The sequence below is a fragment of the Cydia strobilella genome, chromosome 12, assembly GCF_947568885.1.
Source record: "Cydia strobilella chromosome 12, ilCydStro3.1, whole genome shotgun sequence".
In the NCBI taxonomy this organism is placed as follows: Eukaryota; Metazoa; Arthropoda; class Insecta; order Lepidoptera; family Tortricidae; genus Cydia; species Cydia strobilella.
Window position 1 is genome coordinate 10,335,379 of NC_086052.1, and position 27,683 is coordinate 10,363,061.

The 27,683-nt window shown below is 35.4% G+C and overlaps 1 protein-coding gene and 1 long non-coding RNA gene across 5 annotated transcripts in view; both read right to left on the minus strand.

Moving 5' to 3' along the window:
* Positions 1–1,884, minus strand: part of LOC134746088 (uncharacterized) — a 123,524-nt gene extending 121,640 nt beyond the window's left edge. For all 4 annotated transcript variants that reach the window (XR_010128217.1, XM_063680333.1, XM_063680332.1 and 1 more), the window contains exon 1: positions 1,255–1,884. The gene's annotated coding sequence lies outside the window, so the exon portion shown is untranslated. The remainder of the gene's footprint in view (positions 1–1,254) is intronic.
* Positions 1–27,683, minus strand: part of LOC134746101 (uncharacterized) — a 328,504-nt gene that overhangs the window by 283,033 nt on the left and 17,788 nt on the right. The gene's annotated exons all lie outside the window — the stretch shown is intronic.

The following is a 27,683-nucleotide window of genomic DNA, read 5'->3' on the forward strand; positions in this document are numbered from 1 at the left end:
CTATTAGATAAGCGTACCTATCAGACAGAACTAACAAGTAAGGGAGAGTCTCGCCAAGTAAGTACCTAAGCGCATTTCAGTCAGGGAACCAATGATTTATTGGTTAAAGTTGCGCCATTTCTCATCACACCATTCGTTACTCCAATAAAAAGAACGACTCCCGATTATTTATCGGAATACCTAAGTATGAAACGATTTTTATTACCTACGGTGTCTATTTTAAGCTGCACTCTCAAATGGCTGTTACCTACAACTACCTATAAATAAATAATAACTTTTGATTGATGATATCCTTCCAAAAGCAATTTCACTTTTTGAGAGCATTTAAATGTTTTTTCTTTATTATTATGACAACTGCTAGATGAAGCTTTATTGGGTGCGCTTCAGGGGATTTTTTTCCAGTTGTCATGTTTTATTACTATCTTTCACTTTAATAATTAATTAATAAGTATCAAAGACAGACAACTAAACATATCTAGTATTATTAACATATGCAGGTATCTATTAATAACAATCATAGATAAAATCGTTGTTGATTATTATTAACAAGCGATCATATCAGAAACAAGGTATTGTAATTGATATTGGTCACGCTCTCCTGCACTTTGTTCGAAAAAAATCAGCCTCAAGTTAAAAATTACACTAGGTATAATGTTCTGATACCTATAACCTCGTGTAACCATCCAGCATCCTTCTTCATACAAATCATGCCGCTCCATACATATATGCAGAGGGAGTCACAACGGCAGGTCTCTAATTTCTCTATACCTACCCGATTGTGCTGTAGATACATTCGGGTATAGAGACTTCTGACGTTGTGACTGTTGGTAATGGTATGGTAGAGGTACCTATCCGTGGTACATGCTTACCACCTAAATAGGGAAAGTGCACCAACGGATGGCCACAGTGGCCTGACTTGTAGTCTAGTGAAGGCCCATAATTTGACTCATGGATGTAGTGCAGATGCATCAATTATTACATTAATTTAAATTAGGCAATGGACAAATGGAGTTTTTAAGTGAACGACTTTGATAATTTTAAGAAATGATGTTGGGAACAAAATAACTTAATGCAAAGTTCTTTCATGGCAGTTGTGGTTTTCTTTTCTACCTATAATACGACCGGTATCGTTGTGCGCGGAACAACCTGTTGGAATTCCATTATACCTACTTACAACATAATGAACTGGCTAGGAAAACAAAATTTGTTCAGCAGATAGAAAAACGCAATATACCTAATAAACACAATAAATACCTTTTGAAAATGTTGTCATAAACAGTCTTATTAGCTGTTCCTTCCACAGAGACCCAGTTAGAACTTTCTGACTTGGCACATCAATTTGTGGGCTGAACGCAATTAACTCGTCAACAAACCAAAATTACGAGATCGCGGCACGTAATCACGATACTTTATGTCACTTCATAACTTCACTGTAACGGAGTTACAAACTTATAACACATCACAAAAGTGTCAATTGGCGCACTTAACAAGACAGTCGGGCAGGCTCAGCTCAGCTGAAAAAAGCTCTTACAAGTCTTAGTTTAACACAAGTTTGTTATTGGTCGCATAACGACGCGACGCGACGGGGCAAACCGGTTATCGTTTACGAGCGCTCGGAGCGAGTGGCGGGGCGCGAGGCGGCGTGAGGTCGCCGTGGCCGCGCGGGGCTCTCTGGCTACAGACGAGAAGCCGTGGCGGGCGAGGGGGCCGCCGAGAGACGAAAATGGCTTCACAAGTTAATTTTTTTCTCTTTCCTCCTTTAATATTCCGCATATGCCGAGCGCGGCGGCCGGTGCACGCGCATGCGTCCTACCCCCGACGTAGGGGTTGTAGTGTAACGCGATGCACTTTACATAACTTATTGGGCTAAATCGAAGCCACTGTTTAATAAATACCCTGCTTTGTGCGAAGCTTCCTCGGTGCGGTGCTCGAGTTAATGCTGCTTTTGCAGCATTAACTCGCGGCAAGCCTGTAAGCTTCCTGAAACTCCTATTAATCAAATGTACAAAACATTGTAATGAACTTATGAAGCAATATAGACTACTTACTCATAAACAATCCATGTGGGGTTACAAAATGCCTTATGACAATATGTTTGCATAAAATTACATTTGTGCAATAGATAAATTATTAAACAAGACATAAAAAAGCTATTTATTATGAATAATGCACATATAAATATAGACTTAGAAGATATGTTTGTCAACGCATAAAATAATAGCAAATTAGGTACCTACCTCCCATAAAATTTTACAAATATGTACCTACCAGATTTTAAAATAAAACGTTACGTAATTTTATTGACAGTGAATGAAAAGTAGATTGTGTCACAAGGGTGCAAAATCCATTGAATCCTGAACGAAGCAAAGGATTCTAAAATAGAATCACTAGCGTAGTGGGATTCAAGTGTTAACGCCCAAGGTGGAAATAATTTTGCTAACATACATACTGCTTTTCACAAAGTGTGTGCCCCCAAGTAAGTTTAGTGCCCCTTTGATCACTCCTAGCAGGGAATAAAAATCCCCTTTTCGAATAGGTGATGTGAAAATTTTAATTTCTCAGCTAGAACGCATTTAAAAATTCGGAATGGATATTGTTCTGAGTGGTACTTGGAATACATATGTCCATAGTTAGGTTTATAAAACTAATGGATAATAGAAACTTAACCACCCACATGCCAGAAAAAAGACACATACCTCTCTACAAGGAACTCAAACAATTATTAAAAACTATATCATTTCCAAATGTCGCTGCCTTTCATCAAATAATCGTAAAATTTTTACTGTCGACTTTAATTTGGGAAGGACTTTCTAATTAGCAGCTTTGGAGCTTCGGTATGGAAAGACGGATGGTGCTCGGTTTATGGTCCGAAGTAAACTTGAAGGTGTGAATTGTCATCATTAAACTTGGTATTAATGGAATATTCCGAAAAATAGAGTGGCTTTTAATTTCATTAACTTGGCATATCAGTGTCAACTAGTTTTAGGTAAAAATATTATATAAATAAATCGAAGAAAGTATTATTTGACGTAAATATATTTTTGCCTTTGCGTTTACCGGGTAAAACAATAAAGTGTCATTAGATTATCTAATGTAAATGTCATTTTTCCTACATTCCGTTGATCGTGTGCGTTTATCGCATAAAATAACCGCTCGCTTAATTAAAATTATAATTTTTATTAATTTTCTTGCAAATGTTTGGTTACAAAACCAGAATAAGTGTAAACATGTAAAAAGTCAAATAATTTTCGTCCGTCACTTTTATACCCTCTCTAGCTCTCTTATGTAATTAACTGGAGTGATGTAAATTAAAGCATTTTCCTTTTTTATTTCTTTCTTTCTATAATTAGATTTAACCAAAGCATAAGGGAAAACTAGTTTTAAATAGGGAAAACGAGTTTTTATCGTCACATAATAAATAGGTGTCGTACTTTCTTTGAGTTTTAGGTTAATAGAAGGTTTTTAAATAGAGCCATCGATTATCGGCCCACTTAGATCTTACTATAAAATATATTTTTTTCCTAAATAATGTATTTATTATTCTTTCTTGCACAAGAGTATACAAGTCTAGTACAAGAAAATGTTTTCTTACATACCTACAATTAAGTTACCTACATACAAACCCTTACGTAGCCTTTATCACCTAGAAATAAGGTATATCTAAACATATCAAAATATTAATGTAGATACAGCGAGCTGCAAAATTGCATAGACACATTATGAATGGAAGTCGTTCATAAAGTGGACATGCCAGTACCATGTTCTATTGCAGCTGTGGGTACTTTTCGGAGATTTAAATAACTTGTGTGTTTGCGTAACAAGCACTTATAATACTAATATTTAACTAAATTTGTGAATCTCAGCATTGTGTTTAATTCAATTCAATTCAATTCAATTATTTATTTCGAATCGTTTAAAAATGAGAGCGTAAACTTCAATTGTATGTAGGCAGCTTTTTGGCGGCAGGTTCGTGAGACTGAAATTTTTACACGCAGATAACGTATGAGGCAAGCTTGTAAGTTGTAAGCTGAACATTAAAAATGTGTATCAGAGAAAACTTGTGTTTTAATCCGTGACTATAATTATACACAAACAATTAAGCTTAATGAAACAATGAACGAGATTTTGGATATAATAAGCTATGCAAACTATGCACGCAGCTGCATACAAATTGCCTGGTAAAGCTTCGGGTAAAATGATAAAAGTTTCCTTTGTGAGATATCTTATAAATATTGTTACATTTCATTCGTTATTAGTAAATTATTACCTATAAACTTATTATTTATACGTTTCAAAGCTAATTTTATTCCAATCGTAACCAATCATTTTAGAAATCTAAAAATATGTGTGCATAAACAGTAGATTGTTATCCAAGGGATTCTACTCGTATTTCTGACGAGTTATCTGGCGGTCGAACGGAGTGAGAGCGCAATAGTTCGAGTCAGAAATGGATGCTTTCACTCTAGGGAAATAAAACTCCCTACGGTTGAAACGCAAAAAAAAACATGATTAAGGCGTACTTCAAGACCAGTGATTAGTCTTAAATGTGTTACGAAAATTCACCATATAAATTTTATTGTGCCTTTTGTGCTAAATTCATTGAAAAATGCGACCTGTAGAGTGTAGATGATAACAGCCGGACAGACATACGAAATCATTTATGTATATCCAAGCTGAAACACATACGTTTAGGTCACTCTTCGCACTCGCTCGGTGAATTATTTTAAGAAAATCGCCTCTTTAGATCTCTCGTCACTACCAGGGCAGTTATAAAAATGTTGCCAATTTCCAAAAGCTTTCAATTCTTGAATAATAAATTATTTTTACGAAAGCGAACAATCTAAATAATTTATTACATGGCCTCCCATTAGCATTAGCGAGTAGATTTATAAAATGTTTTGACGTTTTATTTCGTTGCTATCAAATTAAAGACAATTTGAAAAAGAAGATGCCTATTTAAAATCGTATCTACGGTGATGACTTTAGTAGGTAGATCTTAGTAGTTCTTAAGTTAAAAGATTTTCTTTCCTGTACATGGTATTTAGATTTAGATTGGTACTACTCGTAAACCTACTGAGAGTATATTCTACGTAGTCTTTTCACATAGTCAACTTTCATTATATAATTAATACAGCATGTACTGTATTCGTGTGCCTGAGAATGTGAGAACTCGTACATAAATTCAGTCAGCAAAATTATTAGCTTATGTGTATGCAAGGGTGCTAAACTAATCGTTTTGCTGACTGTACCTACGTAACATCAACATTACAATGAAAATAGGTACATATCATAGTATTTTCACTTCATACTAACTATGTTATAGTAATGAAATAGAAAAAATATAAAAGAAATCTAAACCTACATACTTAATTAAAAACATTACCAATAAGTAAGTACTATTACCTACATCAATTATTGATTATTTATTTTATCATGCTAAAATAACATTAGTATACGTGTAGGTAACACGCCCTGATCAGATTTTTCATTATATTTATGTTGGTGTCTACCAATTAAATTAAATTAAATTAAATTAAATTAAATTGCCATTTATTTCAGGCCTAATACACCCAGACCAGAATTAAAAACTATCATAAATGTTTTGTGTTTTATCATAATACCATACAAAAGATTATGCCAGGTAATTTTGTGATGTATCAGGTACCTGGTTAAATTGCCAGCCTTTGCTTGAAGATAGAAGAAGAGCTCTACATGTGATTGGCAGCCAAAAAAAGGATAAAACAAGTTCGATGTCGAAAAGATCAGCTCTCCACAAAGGCGGGCCACAATTTCAAATTCATAGCACCGACGATTAAAAGTCAAAACAAGTAAAAATGGCTAACAGTCTCGATAAAGGACGAAAGTATGCAAAGTGCTCAGTAGAGACGACGGACGGCTGACGGCACACGTGGGAACTGTATGCAAATTGTGCCGGGTTTTGGTCGTGTATCCGACCAAATGAAGAAGGTAACATATATGTACGGGCTCTAAACATGCGTCATACGTTTTATGATCCGCAGTGTTGCTTGGCGAATACGTTACGTACCTAGGCCAAAAACCAATCCCAAATGGAATGAACTTCGTACGTTCGCGAAGCAAGTGCTTAATGTATGTTACGGTATGGATGTCTTAAAAAGTTTCCAACATTACACAATCTGATAATCATTAATTGGTCTTAAATTTAAAAACTAAATTGTAATTGTACAGCAGCACTCATTTCAATAACTAATAGTTATCACAAATTGATTCCACATTACATTAAGCAACTATGTAACTATAAAATATGGAAGTCGTATTAATGTATTATTGAAGTATTAAAGCATAAATAGTATTGGTGCATTTGCCGCGGTGCCGTGATGGCCGGCTCGCGTGTCGCGTCCCGATAACGAACCCGAAGCGCAGCGCCGCTATTCCAATCTAAACCATTTATTCATAATCATAAAATTTAAAACCCTATTACTATTTAAATGTTGTCTCTTTCTCAAAAACAGAAACGTCAAAATAACGGATAAGGACAAACGAATTTCAACGGCATTTCAGGTTTGGTAGATAAGAAGAGTAAAGGGTAGAGAGTAAAGAGAGTCCATTTGTCGGATGGACCAGTGTAACGCAACGTCTACCATAGAAATACACAATTAAAAGCCACACTTTTACTGGTTTAAAGATTCATTTCATTGACGGCATATATAGCCAAGGTGACAATTTAAACACAATCTAGTAACATAGATAGAAAATGAGCAATTTATCACAATAATGTAGATATTAAAATAAGATATGGAAATAATACAAAAATACAGGACTTGAAAGTTTCAAAATTTAAGTAATTTTTTAACTTCCAAAAAGGAAAAGGGTACCATTCGATTCCTTACATTTTATCCAAAGAAAGATTGTAAGTATAACAAGTATATAAACGCAATATTTCACCGACAATAACGCAATTTTCTTGTTTTATCCATACATTCAAAATGGGCTCTCAGTCACGTTCACTTATCGTTTTGTTAGGAGCGTTTCGCGAGTGAAGTACGACTGTCAGACTTTGACTATCATTTCTGACTTTTGTATTGCTTTAATGCAATGGGTCCCATATTTCCCACACCCCACACCCACATTTGATCCTAAAAATAAACCTGATCGATTGATACCATTAATGACAATTTGTCATCTAACCTATTCATGCACTTTAGGTTAGACGAGCGCTCGATGGGCAATTGGAATGTGATTGGAATATACGGGGCCAGTACGAACCTACCAACTGTACTGAGTATGTAGCTGAGAAAACGAAAGTTTGCAACTAAAGCTACTTAAATATTCTAGGAAGTTTAATAATGTGAGTGAACGTACAAAGTGCGATTTAGCCATTGCCTATTTACCTATTACTTTTAGAAGAAAAATGCAATGTCAGTTTTGGTATATCAATTATTTATGTTTGTTTCAGTTATGGTTTTTGAAGCTTTTAAATATATTCAGGTAAGTAAATCAAAATATATAATTAATTAGGTATTACATATGCATACTAGGAAAAGCTTTTATAGTAAGTACGTACCTACCTCTAAATTCTTACTTACATATATGTATTACCAAGTGTACCCATGTATGTTTGTGAATTAGATAAGACACATTTAGGGCTAAACGAGCAAAGTATAAATTGTTTTATAAATATAAAAAAGTTAAGAAAAATAAAAACCATAATATCAAAGAACGCAGTTTTGATTCTGAAGCTACGAATAATTAAAATAAAACATCTAAGAGCTAAACGGAGGGTTCTGTTCTTTTTTGCTTTGCTTCGAAATAGGTAAACACTACGAAACTCTAAAAACACGATAAGGTTTTTAAGGAATATTCGTCAGCTGTTATTTTGGGATAGAAATATTTAACAAAAAGTTGCACCGTTGCGCTTAACAAGCACCAGTCTCCATAAAGGTCCCGCCCGATGACTGCGCTCCTTGTTGATATTCACCGACACCCCGCCATCACAGATTACATAAGCTAGCAGATACGCTACGAGTACTTTAACAAAACTTACCGATCAGCAGTCGCCACGCCGAACCCAATTACTACGCTGCTTGTTGACGTGATACCTCACCATCACAGATTATATGCAATAAGCTTAAAAAATATATAAATAAATATACTTTCTTTGTTGAGTCATTATCACAGCGGTCTCAATGGCTTTAAGCGCCATACACCTTACGCTTGACTATTTTGTGCCAATTCCTGCTATATTTAACATTTTACAATAAAAAAAGCAACGACAAACGCAATTCTATGTGAGGTAACTATTAAACCTGCTCTGAAAATTTTACGTTAATCAGTTGAAAAATGGGACTTGTGTACAACAGCCGGACCTACAAAAGCATTATTCCCCAAGCTGAAACGGAGACCTTCGCTTTCGCTCGGCCAATAAATACACATACTCGTAAAACTCTATTTGAAGGATTATAATTTTCCAATTCGAAAGCGGATTTTTTTTTGTTTAAAAAGATTCTGCAATAGATTGTGATAGTATTATGTACCGTCAAACGAGCCCACTGTGCCAACAACTTTCTTTAAAAAAACACGATTTTATAAAAACAAACCGTTATTTAATATTGTCTTCGGTTACCGCGATAGTTACTCATGAAATAAAACTATGAAAACGGATATATCGCGTATATTGAATTTATAATACATCCCGACGTTTCGAACCCTTTACAGCGTTCGTGGTCAACGGGTGACTGAGGAAAAACTACAAAGTGCAAAAAATACCCACATACTAAAATAATGAACAATCATAGACTACAAACTTTAAGGCTGGTTGTACATGCAAAATCGGTTCATAAGGCTAGTTATACACTACAATTATTTTCAAGTAAAGATATATTTATACGCGATAAATAAAAAAAACTACGCCGGCTCCAACCCTACACCACGGACCCGAGAAGATTTAATTCCCTCCTAAATTGTAGGAGGGTATCCCAATATGGGACCGGCAACAAACTCGGCGAGACACATCTTTTCAAAACATATTATACTCAGAATGTCCAGCATCATCCAACACTAAGGTCTCACAGTCTATGTCTCGCTTGCTCCTTTATCAGATGGACTACAGGATCCCAAGCTGGTGGTTTTTTTTTTATCGCGTATAAATATATATCTTTACTTGAAAATAATTGTAGTGTATAACTAGCCTTATGAACCGATTTTGCATGTACAACCAGCCTTAAAGTTTGTAGTCTATGATTGTTCATTATTTTAGTATGTGGGTATTTTTGCACTTTGTAATTTTTCCTCAGTCACCCGTTGACCACGAACGCTGTAAAGGGTTCGAAACGTCGGGATGTATTATAAATTCAATATACGCGATATAATCCGTTTTCATAGTTTTATTTCAAACCGTTATTTGTTATTTGATGAATTTTTTGTTAAAACCACAATAAAAATGCTCTACGCTTCATGTTTTATAACAGAAACTGTAATCAATCGTCTGTCTGTTATCAATGCGTTCTCAATATTTTTTTACATGCATCCATTTTTCAACAACATTTTGTTCCGCAAAAATACATCCTAATACATTTGAAGACTCGCCGAAAGTTCCCAAGTTAAAGAAATGCGTGTTATAATTGTTAAAATGCATTTTTGTGCGTGTTTTAAAATGCATTTTTAGGCAAAGGCACCTTTGAATGTTAAGTTGGCTAGTTTGACGGTAATCTATGCCGCCACACCACGCCACTCGGTTGGTGCGACGTTGGCTGAATTGCTTTATTACCGCCATCCACACCTAAATATTAAAGTGCCAGGTCTGTGACTCGTCTCGGTTTGTTTATGGAAATGCTACACTTTTGCTGTTACATTTTATGAATGGGGAAAAGAGAAAGTAAATGTTTATATTGGACAAGCAATAAACAATTACTTCATTACGTCGGTAACACAAACGCAAAAATGAATAACACTAACAATATTAAGAAATCTCGACTGATTGTGTAAAAAAGTATTATTATCGATTGTACTTTATTACTACTGGGGCAAGTAAGTGCAGAAATGTATGGAGAAGTATGCACTTTCTTTCTCAGGTGATTGTTCCTATGGTCAAAAAAGCTGATTTGGCCCGGTAGCCACGAGATCGTACCATGCAAACCCCCTAAAGGGGGGGAGAGTCGGCTCCCCAGGTCCAATCTGTGCTAAATTTCTGTCTGCTCTTAGCAACTAGGGCAAGCTACTCGTATATAGCATTTTCAAATAATGTTAGGGACGAGGAATTCATTTTTGAAATAATCATTCTACCTTTTTTATATAAAAAACCGGTCAAGTGCGCGTCGGACTCGCGCACCGAGGGTTCCGTACTTTTTAGTATTTGTTGTTATAGCGGCAACAGAAATAAATCATCTGTGAAAATTTCAACTGTCTAGCTATCACGGTTCATGAGATACAGCCTGGTGACAGACAGACAGACGCACAAACGGACAGACGGACAGTAAACCCTATGGACCCTATGGTCCCGTTTTGACCGGAACCCTAAAAACAATTGTTTTCGCACAAATAAAGAAAATAACATGTAATTTGTGTTACATGTTTGGCCTTTACAAACACAGTGTGGTGATTTTTCACTTTATAAAACATTGGAAAATTTTGCCCATTTATTTTAAAATGCATCACATTAAATGAAAATAGGCATTCATAATTTTTTTTTTGTCAAAAAAAAATTGTAGCGCGTTGCGGTGACGATTTCCATTGAAATTGAATTATGGCCAAAGATCGAAACTGTTTAAAAAAACAAATTACGTTCTCATTTTAAAACTACGTGATGGATTCTAATGAAACTTTGCATATATAATGACGAGGTATATCTATGCCTGTAATTAGTTTATATAGCTCCAGCTTATAAAAGAAACGAAATAGACTTAAATTCGCTGTCATCAAATCACCTCGCTGATACCAAATCATTGTGTATTGTCATATCATATGGCTTACGTTAAGAAACGTAACCCATGGGTAGTTACTAGTTAATATTATTAACTACCTACTCGAAAAGTTGTAATATGGACTACTACAAGTATGTAGATTAAAATTAAAATTTACTTGCAACAATTTGTTATAAAGGGTCCGTGATTTCATACTACCTACCTACCTATACGAAACAGAAAAACAAAATTTGTATAAGCAGACAACAACAACATGGCACTTACCTATGTCACTATTTTTTTCGGTACCTAGGTAATATATGTAATAATACTAACAGCTAAAAAACGATTAAATCACTGTGTCAATAAAAGTCTTGGCCGATATTATATATTTTAGCTGTTATATAATAATCGTAAAAAGCTTATGATGTAATAATGCCAACAGCTACACAATTTCTTAAAAACAAATTGGTTCCAAGTTTTCGTCAACCCCTTTAACAAACAAGCCCTACCGATTGGTACCAGCCGATTTCGTTTAGGGCCCGAGAGCGGACCAAATCACTTTCCACAGAGATCACTTACCAATTAGATGGGGCATTAGTCCTTTTTAAGGCAACGCACGGTCATCACGTATTTGTACTTCCTTTTTAGGTAGCAACCATAACTGACGGACTGATCAGCGTCAACTACTCGTATAAATCTCTCTCTCTGGTCGGTCCCTCATGTCTAAGGATCGTGGGTTCAGTATCAAGGTTGCATCTGGAGCGGATGATCTGCCTTCACCGGTTTCTGTCCAAGGCGTCTTTGACGACCGTGTAGAAAGCAGAGGATGACGAGTCTTTAACTTGATCGGTCCATCTTATTGGTGAACAACCGCGCGATCTGCCTTCGGTGCTTCCAATCACAATCAGTTTTTCCAAACTTTCGTCGCCTCTGCGCACTGTGTGTCCGAAATATGAGAGTATGCGTTGTTGGCATATGGGGGATAGACGAGTTTTAACTGGTTTTCGCTCTGTTCACAGTGAGACCTACGTTGTCACTGTCTAGTTCGATCTATAAATAGTTGAGCTAATAATAATATAAGGTGCGCTTTCTGGCTTGGGCTGGTGGAGTGAAAACAGTTCACCCCATATTAGATCGACTATATATGTCTATGAAATTTAATTTCCCATGCAGTAAAATTGTTTAAAACGTTTCAGCGGTGACAGACAGTTTGGTACAATACAACTGACTTTATTTAGTACCTATGACTGCATATTGTACTTCAACGTCTTCAACTGCATATATGTTTGGAACTTGTAATAACAGTCATATAAATAAATAAATTCATAGATAAATTGGGTAGTGCAGCTTCCTAATATTTTGCGAGTAATATATTAAGCTTACGTGTATTGATTGTTAGTAATCGTGACCTTTGAATTTAAAACAGCGCTTTTTAAATGGCTACTGACAAAATCATTCTACTCTATTAATGAATTTATTGCGCATAATAATGTTTAAAATTAATATTAGTCAAATTTGTATTATAAATATTTATTACCTGGACATTACATATGAACTTAGTTATTTTATTATCAATTGCTGGGACTGTATTGTAATTTGTATTGAATTGTAAAGTTAACTTATTGTGCATCCTATTCTAGTTTAATTTAAGTTAATGTAGTTAGTAATTAATTAAGTTAATTTAAGGTAGTCTTATGTAATACAAATTTAATGTATTATAAGGACCTATTTGCATGCATATATTTGCATTATATTTGCAAAAACAGCTAAAAAGGCTAGACCAATGTAACTTTTATAATATCTATGTAAAACCCTTTTTACCTATATGTGCAAATAAATGATTATGATTATGATTATTATGATTAATGTCAACTTTAGCCAGTCCGCGACCACGACACCACGCGACACCACGAGCGAGACCACGGGGACAACGCCGTCCTCTAAACGTCGGAGCTAGGTAAATTTAAAACTTATTTTACGCGATTAAGTCCCGTCGTTGTGAATAATAATCTTAACCTTTATAATGCGGAGTCTTTGAGAGGTAGTACACGGACACGGAGGTCTCTTAACTCAACTTCGTCAAGTTTTGATAGACAAGAAAATGTAAACAAGGCATAAAGAAGCCACTAAGCAAAATTGCAAATAAACGGAAATGTCGTGCTATAATAAGTTCAGTGTTCCACTTGTGGTTTTAATAAACAAGCGGGAAATGGAAAAAGTTTTCGTTTTACACTTGGGTTGTATTGTCATAGATATGATGACTAAATTATGTCGACCCACTTAGTATATTCTGTTTTTTTATTCCGTAGACTAAAATGACATTTCATGTGGTACTAAGAAATGTCATGTCTTACACATGAAACGTCATTTTAGTCTACGGAATAAAAAAAACAGACCTTTAGGTAGCTATCATAAACATAGTATAGTAGTTATAGACATGAAACCGAGCGACCAGGGGTAAGAGAAAGACATATTCATGTATGGCAGCATAATCCTTTTTCTCTTTCACTCTTATAAATTTCGGTATTTCGCCATCGCCTCCTACCTATGCTGCCATAACCCGACCATGAAAAAAAAACCCGGTCGGTGATAAGGACAAAGCATGGCACCATTTTCTCTTTCCTCTTATAGGAATCGTAATAAGACTCTTTCTCTATCAAAGAGTGTCAGGCCCTTGTTAGCTATACTAATATAGAATTTGGACAGTTGTTGGTTTAATCGCACTTAAACTATCGTGAGACATATTTCAAAATATTTATCAGTACGGTTTTTACTCACTATTATTTTTATGTGCACGACGTACAACCGCCGCGGACACTCGTGCCTGAGGAAGGATTCCCAAAGAATCCGAAACATCAAACGCCAAAAGCGACTAAAAATAATTGTGAATAAAAACCGTACTGATAAATAGTTGTTGGTTTAACTCAAAAAACAGAAGTTATAGAAGTTTTTTGCTACCTATAATGGTTTTAATAGTCTACATATAGTGCGACATAAAATAGTAGAAATTAAATGGAACTAAAAAAAAATCCATACTTAATTTGTTGCCATGTATATATGCTATATATGCTTAACATTTTACGTCAAAAATGTGACAGTTTCATAGAAAGTGGCGCCCTCATTTTTTTTCTATTTCTTGTCGGACTATAAAATATGTAAGAACATTTACATACAAATTTATTAAATACGAGCAAAGATAAATATAACTCCGTAATAGATGTATACAGTCTAAGGAAAAAACGTGCCTCGAAAATCAAGAAAATTCTCGTTCAGAGGGCACTACTAGTTTTGGCCTACTGTCGTAAAGATGGCGTTGACGGTTTCGTTTGTTATTTAACAATTTTACACGCATATCAGTGAAAGAACATGGGTCAAAATCATAAAAATAATTAATGCAAATAAAAGAAATCATTTATCTATATTTAAATACATTTTATCGTATTTTTATAAATCTTCATTTTTAGTTTTAAAGTGTGTCGACAGATGGCAGTGAATTTACTGGGGTTACAAAATTTACTATGACAGTACCGCTCTAGTATAAGTTACTCTATGATACGAGGATACACCTTAATAACCCTTGAATCAAATCAGTTTCTAAGGCGCAAGTTAATGAGTAATTAATAATGACTTAGTCTTGAAAATACCAATGTTTTCATGAAATTCAATCACTTAAAACACCGGCACATACTCGTAATACCTACCTATTATACGTGCTTGTTTGTATAAGTACAGGTCGTCGGCCTAAAAAAACTCGACGCCTCGAAAGGCCGGCCACCGCCGTGCTCACATTAGGCAGTATTTTTCCGAGCTACCCATTTCGATTTGTTGGATTCAGAAGTTGAATAGCGATGATTGCCAGTTTGCGTGCGCCGCTGATAGTTTTGTGCTCCACGGTAAAATCCACAGACATATCTAATACTTCATTTATTAACCACGTAACTTAACATATCCACAGTTTTTAAAGAAACTTAGTCATTTTCGGCATAAAACTCAAATTGGAAAGTAACTTCATAGAGGAATGCGAGGTTGTAAAAGTAATCAATCAAAATCTACTTCACCGGAGGAATGAACGATCACTAAACATAAATATTAAATAATACGCCGATGCGAAGCTCACAATATTAATACTTTTCGTGACTGGAAACACTGTTTTCTTTGTTTGCTTATTATTCTTGAACGATATACGCTCTGTTTCGAAATAAGATGGTCACGATGTAACTAGTGAAGAGTAGCATTCCATTCACTGCCCAAAATGCAATCAGCAACTACTACCTACTCAAGTTTATGAATAATTACAAAATTCTCTACATACTTATACGCCTGTTAATTTATCTTGAGTAAATAGAAAAGTAGGTAATTTGAATTAAAAATTAAGTTTTCACTTAGCCTTTGGGTTAGATAACCTATATACCTATACTAGCGACCCGCCCCGGCTTCGCACGGGTGCAATGCTGATGTATTATACGTATAAATCTTTCTCTTGAATCACTATCTATTTAAAAAAAAACCGCATCAAAATCCGTTCCGTAGTTTTAATGATCTAAGCATACAGCCAGCAGACAGAGCGACTTTGTTTTATACTATGTAGTGATAACCTATATTCGTCAACGAATAGTTAAGTAAGGGTCTCCCGGTTCGTCCGCTCCGGATAATTAAATACATGTTTTTGGTCTTAAATTTAAAACGTAACTCTACATACCTCTACATTGTTTATCAAATACTAGCTGTTGCCCACGACTTTGTCCGCGTAGATTTATTTTATTACGAAGTTTCAAGTTCCTAACTTAATATAGGTACCTAAACCTTGATCCCCTTACAAATTTTCATCCCCTTTTGAGGGGGTCCTCAGGGGATGAGTTTCCAAAAACGCGGAAATCACTTTTCTTCTATTTTAATATAATACCTTTTTAAGAAGCTTCAAGTTTCTAACTTAAAATAAAACTTGATCCCCATACAAACTTTCATCTCCTTTTTAACCCCCTTAGGGGATGAATTTCTAAAACCGCTAAAATACCTTTTTACGAAGTTTCAAGTTTCTATATAGCTTAAAATAAAATTTGAGCGCCATAAAAACGTTTAACCCCTTTTTAACCCCCTAAGGGGTTAAATTTTTCAAAATCGCTTCCTAACTCTTGTACACTTTATAAATGCAACCTAGTGTGCAATTTTCAACTTTCTGGCTTTTGTAGTTTCTGCATTGGTGAATCAGTCAGTCAGGACACACGCATTTATATATATTATGTACTTATGGGGTCCCTTTGTTTGACATAATTATTGAAAGTCATAAATGTCATAATGTAATTGTCATATTATCAATAGTCATAATTCTGAAACCGTTAACTTTTCAGGATTTTCGTAAGGTTATCCTATAGATAGGTTAGGTTAGGTTTGTTTCATAGTAATCCTGAAAAGTTACACGTCTCTGAGAAAATAGTACATTGTGCAACATGGGGCGGAAGTATAAAGACAAAAAACTGTTAATAATAACACAAGAAACTTTATAACTCCCTAGGGAAAACGTTTTTTCTCTAGTTCCCGCTAAGCCTGCGTGCAATTCCACGTTTACTGAGCGAGTGTGATAAAAACCAAATTATGACTAACGAAAATGTGGACAAACAATACATTAATTACTCAAAACTATATGAAAAAAACGAAGTTTGCAGACTAATCTTTAATCTAAAAGAGGTCGGTGACGTATAATCTGTTAAACGACGTTTTGGTAGGAATGCGCAAATACAATAAAAACACTCAAGTGCTTAGGGAAATTTAATTAAAGTCGGCCAAGACGATATCTCCCTTGTGCCGAAAAATATTTTTTGTGTTCGATACCGTCACTAATTGTGCAAAAAGTTCGTTCCGGTCTATCGATTACGAATTTGCAAAAACGCTGTTTTTGTAGTACACTGAATCAAAGTTTAATTTTATTATGACAGTTGAATGACGTGCAATGTTTGACACTAACGAATGAGCTGACAACGAATCATTGACGGTTTGAGCGCTGAATGACGCGTGCTATCAGCCCTCGTTTGTATCGCTACCTAATTACCTGTAGACATAGAAACCTGATGATGTTTCTGGTTAGTTATTTGTGAAAATGAGAACAATGCAAGCGATATCTGTCAGTTATCATTTTCACAAAAAATCCAATTGTCTTTGATAGCTAAATACTTGTAGTTACGTATAGTTACATATTCTATCAATTGTTTGCATTCTAACATCGCCGATTTTTACAAAAGAAGTAATTACAGTCACCATGTCACGCCAGGTATTTTCAATTGTATTTTTAGAGCAAAAACTCAGCATCATTAGTTGGGGTGTCTTCCAATGCTTTCCAAACACGGACATGATCACCGCTTAGACATACCATTATTGGAACACACGCCGATTACATGTAATCGTTACTGATTTTGAGGTATCGATCGTTATGTTGGTTTTACAAAAAACTCTACTATTTCTATATTGCACAAAGAATATGTGGCATGAACACGATCAGATAAGTGCGTCACAGTTGGCTACGGGTCCGACTTCCTTGCCAAATGTGTCACGACTGATAGCGCCGGATTTACTACCCGACTCCGCGATAACACTTAGTTCTAGCGATTGAGAAGCATTACACAATATTTTTTCGGAGCAACCATTGCAAGAAACATCGTCACATACGTGATCAGATAATCTTCACATTTGGCGACGGCTTTGCAAAATATATCGCGATTTGCAGCAGCGAATTTAGGTAAGACAAGTGACTTTCAAAACAGGAGACCTGTCGTGCGGTCGAACACCGCCCCATACCTATCTACCAAAAAGTTTCTTGAAACGAGCCCCGATGCAAATTAGTTCGTCTAGTTCCACACAACAATTTTGTTTATTCTAATAAATTTTACACATGAAGATAAAATGCCCCAGTAATGGGAACTGTGATAGTAATGTTTAATCTAGTTTATTTTGATAGTATAATAAAATTGCATGAGACTTATTATTGTAAAAAAAATGTACTTTGCAAAAACGTTCTCCAAATCATATTGTCCTCTCCTATAGCACTGCTGCATTCATGGGCTCGAAACAAAATTGTCAGTACGTTGGTAGAGCCGTGTTGCTTTCCCTAATAATAGCCCTTTTGACATCTGTTATATTCCTACCAGTCAAATAAAAATTAAAAAATCGTATTTTTTTTTCTTTCAGTACAATCGGTATTTCTTGTATTTGGATTTAGTTATTGGAGAATATTACCATATAAAATTAAACTACATTAGCATTAGCATTAAATGTTAGTGATTTTTAAACTTAAACATTATTTTTGTACAAACGCGAGAACCTCAAAAAGTGGTCTGACTAGACGAAAACATATGCATCGGCGCTCTTATACCATTACGTATTGAAGTTCATCCACATGACAACAAAGTACAAATAATTGTAGTACCACTTACTCTATATAAGTAATAATAATATCCATCGCAATGCAAAAATCGGGTATTGTTCAAATCAAAATTCAACGATATACGCGGCTAAGTAAAAATGAAATTGGTGGGCTCTAGACGTAATCATACATTATGTGACAGTTATATCATGCCCATATATGATGCTAATACTTGGGTTCAGAAAGTTTTGAACTTGGGACTGTTCCTAGGAAAATGATCTGGTAGATCCGAAATGGTCATTACACTAGCCTTCCTAGTTTTTCCTCCACTGCAGAATTTCATATTTTTACCGATGAAAGCGTAACTTTTCTAGATTACGGTTTTAACATTTCAGCGTGATTATTTGGATGTTATCCTTTTGCGTTGTCGACTGGGAGTGTTATTCCAAAAGCTTAAAAAGCTCTCATACTCAAGACTTCGTCACGCTTGAGATAATCATGGAATCACGCGCGAAAATGCTAGTCACGCTAAGCAATCAGGTGAGGTCAGGGGATAAGCTGTACCAATAAATATTTTCGAGGTCTCGTTAGATTGGTTTGTCGGGGAACTCTACACGCCCGTGCTTGCGTAACTGATGGACTACGACGGCCAGCCCTCACCGTCAGAGCTGGCATCGCAACATTTTCCTCACAAGTGGCCCGCACGGCCGAGCGACCTCAAAAGCCGGCCTTAAGGGTCATGATTTCTCTTTGCTTACTATTTATATGTAGTTATGTGACGCAGATAAATGCTTTGTACAAATCTAGGATTCTTATAGTAGTAACAGGACCTTTACTTTGGATATATGCAGAAATCGTTATCCGTATAATATATTAGAGCCTTGCTTTTTAAGATTGTACCTAAATAAGTACGAGATCTGTGGAGTTAAAACGAATCCCCACCGGTGTGTCGATAGTGTGCGTCGTTATACCGTTTTCTCAGGCCCCGAATCCTCGAAGCTTAGGTACATGTGAATTAAGAGGAGTAAAATAAAAAAATGCTCATTACTTAAAAATCTATATCATTTGCAAATCTAGAACGCACATATAATATGTAACCTACCTAACTTTGTTGAATATAACATCATAATATAACCTTAAAAAAACCGGCCAAGTGCGAGTCGGACTCGCGCACCGAAGGTTCCGTACATTACATAATTTTAACAATGTATTTTTTATGTGAAACGTGAGTGAAAGGTAAATTGCGGTTTACGATTTATGACGTATTAAAAAAACTAGTTACTAGATCTCGTTCAAACTAATTTTCCGTGGAAGTTTGCATGGTAATGTATATCATATATTTTTTCAGTTTAATCATTCTCTTATTTTAGAAGTTACAGGGGGGGGGGGCACACATTTTACCACTTTGGAAGTGTCTCTTGCGCAAACTATTCAGTTTAGAAAAAAAATGCTATTAGAAACCTCAATATAATTTTTGAAGACCTATCCCCTATATAGATACCCCACACGTGTGGGTTTGATGAATAATTTTTTTTTGAGTTTCAGTTCCAAGTATGGGGAACCCCCAAAATTTGTTGTTTTTTTTTCTATTTTTGTGTGAAAATCTTAATGCGATTCACAGAATACATCTACTTACCAAGTTTCAACAGTATAGTTCTTATAGTTTCAGAAAAAAGTGGCTGTGACATACGGAAGGACAGACAGACAGACAGACAGACAGACAGACATGACGAATCTATAAGGGTTCCGTTTTTCGCCATTTGGCTACGGAACCCTAAAAATCAGAAGAACCCACGCGGTGGTCTTTTTAATTAAGCGCGACATTTGTATGTACATTATAGAGTGAGTTGACAAATGTCACTGTGAATATTTTTAATCATGTGTAACGTTTAAGAAAAGTAAACGGCCTTACAGTAGCGAGAGCGAGCCTTAAACGATCCTCTACTCCTACAAGTCGGGCCGCTGCTAAATTCACGCATCACCTCATTATTTTACGTCGACTTCCTTCACTTCCATCCAAATAAATGCTATTAAAATTGCAAGAGTAATATTTTTAAAACGTTGAGTGTAAACGTTTCGTTGAGCCACGGCGCGAGCAATTAGAACTTGCACGTGTGTTTCGAGTAATGAAATGCGTTTACTTTGAAAGCAGTTTTTAATCTCGGCAGTTTTAGATTTGTAAACACTTTCCGTGCACTTTTATACAAAATGGGCTGCCTTTTACTCTAGTTTCATCGCCATGGGTGAAGAATCGAGCATTTTTATACGCTTACCTAGTCTAGGAGATTACTTTGGTTCTTAATACGTTTGAAACGTAAATTTAGTTAAAATATCTTAGATCTAAAGTTAAGATTAATCTAGTTGCAATCGGATGAGCTGCTCAGAGTTCCCGGTCCGAATATCGTTCGAGTCACCGATTTTTCAAAAATGGACGCACCCTCTTCTTTTGAGGATGACGACAAGTTCTCGTACTAACGCTGATACAATCATTACCTTATTTTTGTTTTAGGACATACTTACTATTGCGGTGCAATTCACTTCAATGGTACGTTCGAGTTGCTAATATTATTAAAAAAACAAGGGTTTATCTTCTGTCTGATCTCACGATAACTATACTCATAAATTTATCTCAAATCTATAGATAAGATATTCTATTCGCAATCGACTGAGCTTCGGTACCTCAGTAGACCGGTAAGTTGGGCTTCTAGAGTTGCCGATTCAGTGGAAAACGTAAGAGAGCCACGAAAACTAAATTAAAAATTAAACTAACTTTAAATTAAATTAAAATTATATTAAATAAATTATATTAGGTCATATTTTTAAATTTATTTTAAATGTATTTTCAAATGCCTAACTTATTACATTTTGTACATTAAATGTTATTCTGTATAGGTACTTTAGTTCTTAGCTCTTAAATGTATTGCAATACCCTCACAGGGTTGTGTTGAGACATGTAATGATTTATGCATAAGATCTTTTGTACACACACTAAGCAAGGAATAAATGAAATGAAATGAAATGAAAACTAGATTAGCAGGTCAAGCGCCATAAATTCAAATGGATATGTAAGTACCTAAAAATCAGGCATTGATTCCGAATGCTAAAAATTCAAAGCATATTGGCATAGACATTAGACGCATTACGAGTAGTTACCTTATATACACGACGCAGTGGGATATTAAGTGAATTCCATTGTTTTATGTATTTACGTGTTGTAATCCACAAGGAAATTTAAAAGCATCCGCAATGACTAACAATTAGGTAACTAATCTACTTAGTAAACTCTTAAAAGATCTTGATTGGGTTGAGCAGAAAACTTGCAAATACACAAGTTTCTTACTTGTAAAAACTGTGCGATGTTCATAACTTTTACAAAGTTTTGATTTCTTGGTTTTGTTACTCCCGAGACAACGTGGTAATGAGTAAAACTTGTATAACCTACGGAATTATATATTTTTTAAATAATCTTGACCTTTGCGACTTTTGCAACTTCTATTAATAGGTACCTACGAGTACCTATGTTTTAAATAAGAAGCAAAATAGTAGCAAATAAATTAATAGGTCGTAACATAGGAGTACAATTTCTTTGTTATTTAAATTTCAACATAGCTGAAGGGCAATTTCGCTATAGGTTGCTATCATTTTTCAATCTATTTGTAAGTCATCATTGACCGCTATCTAAACAAAAATAGTAATTATAAATCTAGAACAAAGGTGATGCACATTTGGTTGACTCAACAAACAGCACAGTTTACAGCATAACCTACAATTCATAAGTTCATAATCATAAAATTTGTCACTGAGGGATCCGTTTAAAAATCTGTTAAGGTTTTTGATTCTGATTGGTGCGCGCGAAATGCACTGCGAGTCATGGCATTACGCATGTCGGTTGCGCATATTAGTGCGCGCGAGATGCAATGCGTGTCGTGTCAAGGTGTCATAATAATATCAAAACATCAACAAATTGTAAAATCTGAATACTGCTCCTGCTCGGTGTTCCAATGTAGGTACCTAATGAATTTACGCACGCTACGCACATTTACACGAGCGTATGTGCTACGCTCGCTACGTCGTCGTAGCATTGACTAGTCAGCAAGCAAACACCTCACCCTTCGAATATTTTGGCGAGGTTTTTAAAGTATGCGTCAACCCAAAGGATAACATTTCGCTTTACATAAATCAATAAAGTAGACGTCAGTTAAGGAGACGAATTCTTTGCGGTTGAAAGAGGAATCTTTTTTACCAAATTTTGCTGAGTTCCGGAAACAATGTTTGCCAAAACATTAAACTATATAGGTAGCAATAAATTACAAATGCCTTTATTAGATAAAATCGGGCATAGTTAGCTCCGCGGCTGTAAACCCTATCGACTTATTAGGTAAATATTTTCACTAGGTGTAACATATTTTTATAAGGAACGAATGATTCTTTTTATAAGTTTTTCAAAGGTGAGTCGCATATGTATAGCCTATTTTATGTTTGTATGTCACTTAATCTAATGTAGTTCATGTTTTAATAGTATTTTGGCGATAGTTTAAATAATCCCACTAAATTTGAGATGTCGGCTAATTTCGACTTTTTGGTAGTTGAAATTATTACCCCTCCATATTTTATATGTAATCGGACAAACACTTGTGATGTACACGATTCGAGGTTATTCTCAATGTACTTCGTTTAGAAATACCGACCCTGTAAAGGACTATATTTTTATTTTATTACGCGTCAAAATTTACATTAAATTATACTGTGCTGTTAGTAATATAAGTTTATTTATCGCAGAGACATTAGACCTGTAGAGACATTATTGACTGATTTTTAATAGACACGAGTCACATCACTATTTTCTATAGAGACCGTTAAAATTACCCCGCTAAAACGTAGTAAGTCTTTTTTTGTGCAAAAATTCAGCTAGCCACATATATAAACGGGCTCAATTTAGATTCCTTACCCCATGAATAACCACATGAGCTCAAATTAGCATTGCAAGTTCACTGTAACGAAACTTATTATCAACAGTTGTAATTGGCTCAAGACGGGATAATTGCAACTATTTTTGCCTTTTTATATAAAAAACTCATTTTAAAGTATACAGACTCAACATTTTTGGATGTAAGTCTGAAAAAATAAATCCTAGATATCTAATCTACAGTATGACGTCAAACAATTCTCAGTAAAAGTACTGTAGATAGTAGTTTTCGGTAGTCAAAATTGTACTTATATATGATAAAAATCCATATAATTTTCTAATCTGTTCGCACAATTACACGAGAATCGGTTGATGCACCTTGTAGGAAAGAATAGCCAGACAGCTGGACAGTACGAAAGCATTTTTGTTAAAACGTTCCTGCTCGCGCTCTCTTAACAAAAGGTTACTTGTTTGTGCAACAAATTACCATTCCGTTAATTGACTGAAGGAGTTAATAGTAGGTATTTTAGATTAAACTTCATAAAAAATGCAGTGCAAGTAGTCTTCAAATAAATTATCACCTCTGCTGTTCAAAAATAGATTAAAAAGTATAAAAACTGAACATATCTTGAAGCGTCCGCTTGGAACAAAAAAGTAAGGTGGCGCTTCCGTTTACCGACAAAAGGAAATTCAATAAGTGCGAAATTCCCCTGATTTACGACCACTATTTCCTTGTTAAAACTTTGCTGAACCCTCGAGGTGTTTTCGCGAGACTTTTATTGTGAAGGCGATTCAGTTAGCTCTTGAGGTAACGACACAACAATGCATTTTATGCTGTCGTGGCATCGTGAAGGATCGGTTTGAGAACTGGGTTAAACAAGAATAGGGTTTTGTAAAAGTCTTGTTTGCGATTAGCGTTTACTATAATTAAGAAAAAAAAATAGATCCCTACCCAAAAAAGGTGTAGGCTCAAACGATAATGGTCCTATTTACGGGAGGACTGGATAAGTGGATATGCAAAAATAAATAAAGAATTGGAGACAATCTAACTACATATGGCTATACTTGTGTGGGTTTTTCCCATCACGGAACAATGGTGTTCCGGACCTTTCGGAGGCGTGCGCGGAGCCGAAGCCAACACGTAGATGCCGTTTTGACACTTTAATGAAATGTAAGGGGTACACCGAGCGGATGCTGCCCTTGCTCGTGTCATGGGACGCACGCAGAGGCAGTACCCGCCAGGGTATAAGGGCTATTGAGAGTTGATGGGATCTAAAATGAACTAGGTTATCGGGTGAAAGCGAAGGACTAAGTACTGAGCTATGGGATAAAAAACCGGACGCCTGCCTAATAAAACGGTATGCTATTTTATTTCCGGCAGTACTTGTGTAGGTATTATTAGAAAAACAGTAAAGTTGATATACTGAACTAGATACAGGAAAATAGGCTGGGGTACAGTATGTATGATTCTATGCTATTTATCAATTTTCCATTTGTTTTAGAACGAGACTTGTCCGTAAATAAAATATAATAAGAAAACATCATAAGACAGATTCACCTAAACAAGAAGATACATTTTTGATCTACTTATGTATACATATATAAGTTCTACATATTTAAGTGATTTTATACATGTGTATTTAGAAAGTAAAAACACTGTTTTTTTAGCCTTACTCGTTCTCTCCCATCGACCTGGTGTTTGGTAGGTATTTACCCACCATTTCGGGTATATAGAATGCACCTGAGAACAGTGATATGATAATGAAATATCTGAATGTAAGGACCTAGTTTTGCGCAATTATTTACTGGTTATTTTACTGAATACTTAGAAATAAAGCGAAGGTGGAAGAAGTCGCGACTCCGGGATACCTGCCCGCTGCTCTACCAACGGAGCTACCGAGACACCCGTTGGCAGCTTGTTGCAAGATATGCTGTCAACGGGTAAGTCTCGGTCTCGGCACTAATTAATATAACTAAATAATTCCACGCTGCGTGGCGTGAGTATTGTTAAACAAAAACCAGCCAAGTGCGAGTCGGACTCGCGCACAAAGGGTTCCGTACCATTACGCAAATAACGGCAAAAAATTACGTTTGTTGTATGGGAGTAATTAAATATTTATTTTATTGTTTTTAGTATTTGTTGTAATAGCGGCAACAGAAATACATCATCTGTAAAAAATTCAACTGTCTAGCTATCACGGTTCATGAGATATAGCGTGGTGACAGACGGACAGACAAACATACAGACAGCGGAGTCTTAGTAATAGGGTCCCGTTCTTACCCTTTGGGTACGAAACCCTAAAAATGCTAAGTAACTCAACTCAAATCAACCCATTTTCACACAAAGATATAACAAGTACCGGTACCTACCTACCTATAAAAAATGATGTAGCCATTTGGCACCAAAAGGAAAGATTGTAAAGCAAGCACATATTTAAATTTGCAACCCAACAAAATGTATCCGGATACGCTAAAGACAAATTATAGCGCTTTCACAAACATTGTAAAAAGTGTACGCAGCCGGAAACTTCACTGAGACCAAATAATGGCGGATAAGAACGTATGTGACGTAATTTATGTGTAAAATTTTCTCGTAAAAACTTTTGTACGGCCGCGTGTTCTCCGTAACATCGCCTTTTCTGGGATCCTTGGTAGTGAGACTAGAATAGTTAAACGATAAGCCGATAGACGATACGACACAATTAATTTATTTACTAACTTTATTGTACCTTTCCTCTAATAAATTTATAAGAACCCCTTGTAATTAAAAATTACACAATAATATTATTGTGATCGAATTTTAAAAACACTATTGTTTTGCCTCTTAGTATCTATACATGTGTACATGTGTATTTACAAAAGCCGCTCCCTCTAAATGATTTTAATAGAATCTTTATTGCACATTCTTTAAGCCGGCTTAATAACTTAATACGGTGTTATTTCTGTTTACATAAAATAGTTTCTCTGAGGTAGACATAGACAACTGGCTTCGCCGTAAGTATCTTGGGATTTTCTCTTTTATTTTCTTTTTCTTTACTAAATAAATAGGTAAATGCAATACGAATATTTTATTGATCAGGGCTAAACAATGCCTATCATACAATTTTGGAAAACTTAAATAAGAAGCAAATGTTGTTATTTTATTTGGTTTTAATTTATTTTCCAAAATGAACTCTACAAGTTTACTATTAACAAAACAAATATGAAATAATAACGATAATCCTTACCTTTATACATAATTATGTAGAATCCATTTATAAACACATTGTGTTTCTATTTAAAAACCTCTAAGCCGACGGAACCCACAATTTGTTACCGAAGTATACTTATCAGACTGTTTTGAGTGGAGGCTTTGTCGTTCTGTCCCCGGTGTCATTTCAGGCCTGGATTTTAAAACGATCGATTTTATTTCTGTTTTGTTTACCCGCCATTTTGCTCCATACCCTCTGGGGAAATTGCTGACTTTGGAAGTTCCACTCCCAGCGTCTTAATAAGAGGTGCTGGAAAGGGATACACAGAAGTTTCTTAATCTAAATGTTAAATGTTATCGTAACGATCTTCGTAAGTCAGGTGCTTCACCGTACTTTAATTTAACTCTATAACGATTTTATTACAACGTTGCAATAAAAAAAACGTAGGCACTGAAATGTCTCATCGACCTCATCGTAGATTTTTCCTGAGCAAAATATATACACTTTTAGTTAAAACTTAATTATACACGGAAAAGCGACTAACCTATTTGTTTTACACATAATAATAAAGTCGCAGCATCCTACATAAACTAACAAAGGATTCCCATTCGTATTACAGCATTCGGCGGAGAAATATACTATCGGATTCTTAGAACCAATATTGTTCAGTTGGATATACTGAGCAAATAATTCGACGGCATACACTTGTACAGTCGTATGCACCATGTGTACTTGTACCTTCTTGTAGTGACACTCTTGGCACGGTCTAGTTTCTCGTGGCAAGTGCAGGCTTGTCGACTTAGATTGAAAGGACTTGGAGACAAAAGGTCATGCCAATGTAGCTTGGGGCGCGTGGAGAAGGATTCCAGGCAGTGTACAGAGAACTCTAGCCTATATCTTCGAAGCGGATATTAAAATACTCGTATTCAGATTGACACTTCGATATTTGCAGTTTTTACAGCAGTTCACTGATTATGTGTATTTTTATTAATTCAAATAATATCAAATAAAATACCTTCAATTTCTCGTAACAACTTAAGGCTTATAGATAAACCTTACAACTAAAGAACATGCAAAGTATTAAGCCTTAAATAACGTAAAACATCGCAGGTAGAAAGTTAAGGACATGTATCAATTTCAATATATCTATATAAATATTTAAGGCATATTCAAAACACAAATAGCTAAAAATCTACGTCAAAATGTGTGAGGTTTCCCGACAACATTTATTTAGGTTCTTTTATACTACGTCGGTGGCAAACAAGCATACGGCCTGCCTGTTGGTAAGCGGTCACCATAGCCTATGGACGCCTGCAACTTCAGAGGTGTTACATGCGCGTTGCCGACCCTAA